The sequence below is a fragment of the Cucurbita maxima genome, unplaced genomic scaffold, assembly GCF_002738345.1.
Source record: "Cucurbita maxima cultivar Rimu unplaced genomic scaffold, Cmax_1.0 Cma_Scf00050, whole genome shotgun sequence".
Classification (NCBI taxonomy): domain Eukaryota; kingdom Viridiplantae; phylum Streptophyta; class Magnoliopsida; order Cucurbitales; family Cucurbitaceae; genus Cucurbita; species Cucurbita maxima.
The window spans coordinates 99,695-107,503 of record NW_019272066.1 but is presented as its reverse complement, the minus strand read 5'-3'; the positions used below and the strand labels follow the sequence as shown (position 1 = coordinate 107,503).

General features: G+C 36.6%; 1 non-coding gene across 1 annotated transcript; it reads left to right on the top strand.

Annotated features, from left to right (window-relative positions):
- Nucleotides 1-7,535: 7,535 nt before the first annotated feature.
- TRNAK-UUU lies at nucleotides 7,536-7,608 on the top strand. The gene has a single exon. It is a non-coding gene; the product is annotated as a tRNA-Lys (tRNA).
- The last annotated feature ends 201 nt before the right edge of the window (nucleotides 7,609-7,809 follow it).

Genomic DNA, 7,809 nt, shown 5'->3' with positions numbered 1-7,809 from the left:
TGTACCATTTATTTTGTAATGTAGAATTTCGATAGAGCCTCGACCATAACTTCAAATGCATTACACTAATTGTTCTATGATATTTTTTTCTAGGAACTCTTTGTTATGTTAAGGGCCACAGATTCTCTATTGCACTGATCTCCCAATAGTAGTTTTACCTAGGTCATCTGTCATCACAATTCTTTTAAGGAAGATGCACCCAAATAACATTTAAAGAAGTTTCAGAGAGCAAGAAGAGGTGGAACAAAGAATAGGAATGAGAAGGGCACCAAAATTTTCAGTGAGTCGTGTTGGATGATGAAAGTCCCACATCGGTTAATTTAGGAAATGGTCATGGGTTTATAATCAAAGCAATACACTCTCCATTGGATGAGGCCTTTTGGGAATCCCAAAGCAAAGCCATGAGAGCTTATGCTCAAAGTGGACAATATCATACCATTGTGGAGAGTCGTGTTCGTCTAACATGGTATCAGAGCCATGCCCTAAACTTAGCCGTGTCAATAGATTGACAAATCCTTAAATGTCGAACAAAGGACTCCAAAAGGAGTCAAGCCTCCTCGAAGGTAGAAGGCAGTCAAAAATGACTAAGACTCCAAAGGAGTCGAGCCTCAATTAAGGGGAGGCGTGCTTTGTTCGAGGGGAGGTGTTGGATGATGAAAGTCCCACATCGGTTAATTTAGGGAATGGTCATGGGTTTATAATCAAAGCAATACACTCTCCATTGGATGAGGCCTTTTGGGAATCCAAAAGCAAAGCCATGAGAGCTTATGCTCAAAGTGGACAATATCATACCATTGTGGAGAGTCGTGTTCGTCTAACAAGTTATCAGAGCCATGCCCTAAACTTAGCCGTGTCAATAGATTGACAAATCCTTAAATGTCGAACAAAGGACTCCAAAAGGAGTCAAGCCTCCTCGAAGGTACGAAGGCAGTCAAAAATGACTAAGACTCCAAAGGAGTCGAGCCTCAATTAAGGGGAGGCGTGCTTTGTTCGAGGGGAGGTGTTGGATGATGAAAGTCCCACATCGGTTAATTTAGGGAATGGTCATGGGTTTATAATCAAAGCAATACACTCTCCATTGGATGAGGCCTTTTGGGAATCCAAAAGCAAAGCCATGAGAGCTTATGCTCAAAGTGGACAATATCATACCATTGTGGAGAGTCGTGTTCGTCTAACAAGTCGTATAAGAAAGAAGGAACTAGTAGGTTTGATTTTGGGTCCGTTTGAACTAAAATTTGAGACTCACTAGCCTAAAGTCTATTTGTGGTAAAGCAAAAAACCTTCCGTGGCCCAATCCTCATTTGCAGCCTGCATCCAACCATTTCATTTTCAACCTATACGCATGCTCCAAGCCCAACTCATGTAAATAGTCAAATGATCCACTACAAGGGCATTTGGTCTAGTGGTCTAATTCTTGCTTCGGGTGTAAGAGGTCTCGAGTTCAATTCTCAAAGTGTGCCCCTTGGGAAATCGTGCAACATGCAACAATATGCAGCCATAGACAACATATCTTGGGCAATCGTGACCTCTCTCGTTGCGCTTCCCGCTGATCTCAGAATGAGGAGTCTCTTCCAATATACTAGAAAGCTTTTTGCACGCTGATCTCAGAATGAGGAGTCTCTTCCAATATACTAGGAAGCTTTTTGCAAATCACAAGTAGACGACAACAACGATGAACTTGGGTCTGTTTATTATTTTAAAGAAAATCATAGACAACATATCTTGGGCAATCGTGACCTCTCTCGTTGCGCTTCCCGCTGATCTCAGAATGAGGAGTCTCTTCCAATATACTAGGAAGCTTTTTGCAAATCACAAGTAGACGACAACAACGATGAACTTGGGTCTGTTTATTATTTTAAAGAAAATTTCTTTCTCCATTTAAAATTTCATCAAAACAAATCTTATTGCCATACAACATAGATGACAATTATAGCCTTCAAATAAAAACCATAGTAGTTGTGGTGAACTAGATAGAAGCTCTAATGTTCATCCATAATATAACCCCTACTATCTTAATTATGACCTAAAAATTTAATAAAAACTATAGTAGTTGTGGTGAACTAGATAGAAGCTCTAATGTTCATCCATAATATAACCCCTACTATCTTAATTATGACCTAAAAATTTGAAAACATAAGTTGTAGTTAAAAATTACATAAAACAATCCCCTAAATCCAAGAACTCGTGTCCAATTAGTCAATCCTAAAGATTGTAACTTGCATAGAGCAATTAAAGCTCCGCGTGAAGTAATTTAAAGTTCCAGTTACTTAACTAAAGTTTATCTCGTCTTTAATGAAGAATGAGTTGTACTTAATTAATGAAATGCTTATAAATTCCAACTCTTAGTGCTATTAATGCAATTATATTTCATATGAGTTTGTCATACATGAAACTCAGTGCATCCAATACAACTTTATTTTCTTGTCATACGAGGCATAATGAAGAATTAAATCAAACAAACTGATGAACTGAACCGAATTAATTTAACCCAAACTGATTAGTTTGTTTCCTTTGCTGTGTGGTTTGTTTATATGATAACCTTTGTATATTAGAACAATTCAATATTACATGCCTTACTTACAACTAAGACCATCAACTTTTTGTTTTATAGTCCAACAACCCCTCACGAAAATAGATTTCAAATTTTTGAGAAAAAAACATATCGAGTAGGAGCTAAAAATGTTGGGCTTTTTAGTAAGGGCATTTGGTCTAGTGGTATGATTCTCGCTTAGGGGGCAAGATGTCCCAAGTTCAATTCTCCCATTTTGGAATCATAAAAAGAACCATAATGTCTCCCGTAAGAGCATGAGTTTAAAAAATTATAAAATTCAAGATATACGACAATGAATAATATCAAGCTCAAGCCTATTATTGATGATGAGACATTTAGGGTTTTAGGACGAAAGAATTGTGGGGATATAGCTAAGATGGTAGAGCGCTCGCTTTGCATGCGAGAGGTACGGGAATTGATACCCCACTAATCCAAAAAAAACTATCTATTATTAAATATATTATTTCTTTTCAAATTTTTATCATTCATGACATGTAGAGTAGTGATATTTCTTCATTTTTACTATTATTGACGGCAGAAAATTTAGGATTTTATGATGCGTGGGGATGTAGCTTAGATGGTAGAGCACTCGCTTAGAATGTGAGAGATACGGGGATTGATACCCCCCATCTCCAAAAGAAACTATATGTTATTAATATTTTATTCTATTCAATCTTTCCTTATTTGTGAAATAATGAGCGGAGATATTTTTTCATTTTCACAATTATTGATGGCGGGACGTTTAGGGTTTTCTGATGTAAAAATTGTGGGGATGTAGCTCAAATGATAAAGTACTCACTTTTGATGTGGGAAGTATGGAGATTGATACCTTGTACCTCCAAATGAATCAATTACTAAATATATTGAATAGTTTTTCTTTTTCACTATTATTGATGACAAGAAGTTTAGGGTTTTGTGACATAAGAATTGTGGGGATGTAGCTCAAATGGTAGGGTGCTCGCTTTGCATGTGAGAGGTATGGGGATCAATACCATGCATCTCTAAAATAAGACTATCTATTATTAAATATACTATCTATTATTAAATATATTATTGATGACATGTTGAGTAGGGATATTTCTTCATTTTCACTATTATTGATGACGTAGCTCAGATGGTAGAGCACTCGCGAGATACGAGGATCGATATCCTGCATCTCCAAAAGAAACTATTTGTCATTAATTTTTTATTTCTATTCAATCTTTCCCCTTTCCTTATTTATGACATAACGAGCGGAGATATTTTTTCATTTTCACAATAATCGATGGCGGGACGTTTAGAGTTTTCTAATGTAAGAATCGTAGAGATGTAGCTCAAATTGGTAGAACGCTTGTTTCCCATGTGGAAAGTATGGGGATTGATACATTGCATCTTCAAATGAATCGATTAATAAATGTATTATTTCTTTTTAATTTTTTCTTATTTACGACATAATGAGTAGGAGTGGTTTTTCATTTTCACTATTATTGATGACGAGTCGTTTAGGGTTTTGTGACGTAAGAATTGTGGGGATGTAGCTTAGATGGTAGAGCTCTCGCTTTGCATGCAAGAGGTATTGGGACCGATACCACGCATCTCAAGAATAAAACTATCTATAATTAACTATATTATTAAAAATTATTTTTTTACAATTTTTCCTTATTTATAACATGTTGAGCCATATTTCTTCATTTTCACTATTATTGATGACGTGAAATTTAGAGTTTTATGATGCAATAATTATGGGGATGTAGCTCAGATGGTAGAGTGCTCGCTTAGTGTACTCGTGAAGTACGAGGATCGATATCCCGCATCTCAAAAAGAAACTATTTGTTATTAATATTTTATTTATATTCAATATTTCCTTATTTATGACATAATGAGCGGAGATATTTTTTCATTTTCACTATTATTGATGACGGGACATTTAGGATTTTCTAATGTAAGAATTGCAGAAATGTAGCTCAGATTGTAGATCGCTTGCATAGCATGCGAGAGGGATGGGGATCGATATCCTGCAGCTCCAAAAGAAACTATTCGTTATTACTATTTTATTTCTATTTAATATTTCCTTATTTATGACATAATGAGCGGAGATATTTTTTTCATTTTCACTATTATTGATGACGGGACATTTAGGATTTTCTAATGTAAGAATTGCAGAAATGTAGCTCAGATTGTAGATCGCTTGCATAGCATGCGAGAGGGATGGGGATCGATATCCTGCAGCTCCAAAAGAAACTATTCGTTATTACTATTTTATTTCTATTTAATATTTCCTTATTATAACATAATGAGTAGCGATATTTTTCATTTTCACTATTATGGATGATGAGACATTTAGGGTTTTGTGATGTAAGAATTGTGGGGATGTAACTTGGATGGTAGTGTGCTTGTTTCCCATGTGAGAAGTACGGGATTGATACCTTGTATTTCCAAAGGAATGAAATATATTATTTCTTTTCAATTTTTTCTTATTTACGACATAATGAGTAGGCATAGTTTTTCATTTTTACTATTATTGATGACGGACGTTTAGGGTTTTCTAATGTAATAATTTTTGGAAAGTAGCTTAGATGGTAGATCGCTTGCTTAGCATGCGAGAGGTACTGGGACCGATACCTCATTATTACTATTTTATTGTTATTCAATATTTTCTTATTTATGACATAATGAGTGACGATATTTTTTCATTTTCACTATTATTGATGGAGAGACGTTTAGGATTTTGTGACAAAAGAATTGTGGGGATGTACCTCAGATGGTAGAGTGCTCGCTTTGCATGAAAGAGGTATGAGGATTGATACACTACATCTCCAAAAGAAAGTATTTAATTCGTTATTATATTTTTTCATTTTCACAATTATTGATGACAGGAGGAAATTTAGTGTTTTGTGGTGTAAGAATCGTGGGGATGTAACTTAGATGGTAGAGTAATCATTTTGCATGCGAGAGGTGTGAGGATCGTTACCCAGCATCTCCAAAGAATACTATCAATTTGGGATGTAGCTAAGATGGTAGAGTGTCCTCTTTGCATGCGAGAGGTAGGGGGATCGATTGCCCACATCTCCATTAGTCAGTCTTATTGCAAAAAATGATTAATAAGTACTACATTCATTGTGTTAATTTATGTCATCTTTACCCAAGTTGTTAAATTGGAAATTATATTAAAAAATGAAATTAAATTTTATTTTGATGTCATCTTTACACGAGTTGTGGTATGCTACTGTTGGAGAGAGTCGTGTGGTATACTATTGTTGGAGATTCATTAGGCAATGTATACTGTTGTTGTTGGAGATTCATCAGGCAATGCTATCAAAATACCAACTAAAGTGGATCACTGTTGTTGGAGATTCATACTGTTGTTGGAGATTCATTAGGCAATGTATATTGTTATTGTTGGAGATTCATCAGACAATGCTATCAAAATACCCAACTAAAGTGGATCAAAATTAGGCAATGTATACTGTTGATATATTGTTGTTGTTGGAGATTCATTAGGCAATGTATACTGTTGTTGTTGGAGATTCATAATACCAACTAAAGTAGATCAAAATCAAGGAACCAAACAGACCAATGTTTAAAAGTGGGTAAAAATCAAGGAACCAAACAAACCAATGTTGGAGATTCATTAGGCAATATATCAACTAAAGTCGATAAAAATCAAGGAACCAAACCGACCAATATTTAAAGTAGATCAAAATCAAGGAACCAAACAAACCAATGTTGGAGATTTATTAGGCAATGCTCTATTTAAAGTGGATCAAAATCAAGGAACCAAACAAACAAACCAATTGGAGATTCATTAGGCAATGCTCTCAGTGTTAATCGGAAAGAAGAAACCAAACGTAAAGTGGAGAACCAACTAAAGTGGATCAAAATCATGGATTCATTAGGCAAGGCAGGCAATGCTATCAAAATACCAACTAAAGTGGATCAAAATCAATGAACCAAACAAACCAATGTTTAAAGTGGATCAAAATCAAGGAACCAAACAAACCAATGTTGGAGATTCATTAGGCAATACTCTATTCAAAGTGGATCAAAATCAAGGAACCAAACAAACCAATATTGGAGATTCATTATGCAATGCTCTATTCAAAGTGGATCAAAATCAAGGAACCAAACAAACAAACCAATGTTGGAGATTCGTTAGGCAATGCTCTCGGTGTTAATCGGAAAGAAGAAACCAAACGAAAACGTACGTAGCAGCAAGGATGGTACATCACCTATTTCTCGTTCTTGTCGGGAGCTAAAACGAAAACGCCGGCTACCTATTATACTGGACCTTCGACCAGGTATTCTACCCTTCTCGAATCGGAACCAACCACCCCACTCTAATAATAGGAGAAAGGAAAATGCTCGAACACTTGAGCGGCCAACAACTTCTGTACATAGAGATAGATTCATTCTTCGTACCTGGTCCAACTTCACAAGCCTTCGCGGGTTGGGCAAAAGTCTTCTTTGGTAAGACAGAATTTGACAAAGAAAAGAGAGTGCTCGACCGAAACAATGGCCAACAAAGACCCTAATTACATATAGCTCCTCCCCTTCTTTGATTTAAGGCTTTAAGAACCGGATGGCGGCTGGAAAGAAAGATGACTCACCTTATCGTAGATGGTGTCAGTGAGAGCCACATTAGTATCCCCCGTTGACCTTCTTTTGTGGATAGAATCTTCAATGAGTAGAAAGAAGCAACCTGACTAATAAAGGTGCTTGTTGTGTAAGGCCGGCTTTTGAGCCCAAACCCCTAGTTTGTATAGGTTAGGTGCTTGAGCGCATCTTTCTCATATGGAGGGAGAAAGGCTTTCCTTGAGTTTGAAATCAATAAAGGGTTAGCGAGGCCGTTTTCTTGCGGGAGTGCTAACGCGCACCCTTACGTTTTCTTCACTTGCTCTGTAGTACGAGCCTCATACAGAGCCGCGCCCCTTGAATATGATGAGAAGAAGAGGGGCCGCCCTCTTTTCTTTTCTGCATCAATTCTCCCACCTATTTTACTTTTTTGGGGTGTATAGCTTAGTTGGTAGAACATTAGGCTTTTAACCTAATGGTCGCAGGTTCAAGTCCTGCTTTACCCATACCTACCTTACACGAGACTCTTTTTAAGGATGCGTAGTAGTGTTCAAAGATCACTCTTTGGCCTTTAGATTCACTTCTCTATTTGGGCGAGATCTTAGCAGATGAATAGTTGTTAGAGCAGAGAGGCACCGAAGGTGATAGGAAAAAGCAAATCTTCATCCTATCCCTTTGTCCTCAAGCTCAAACTCATAATAGTTTAC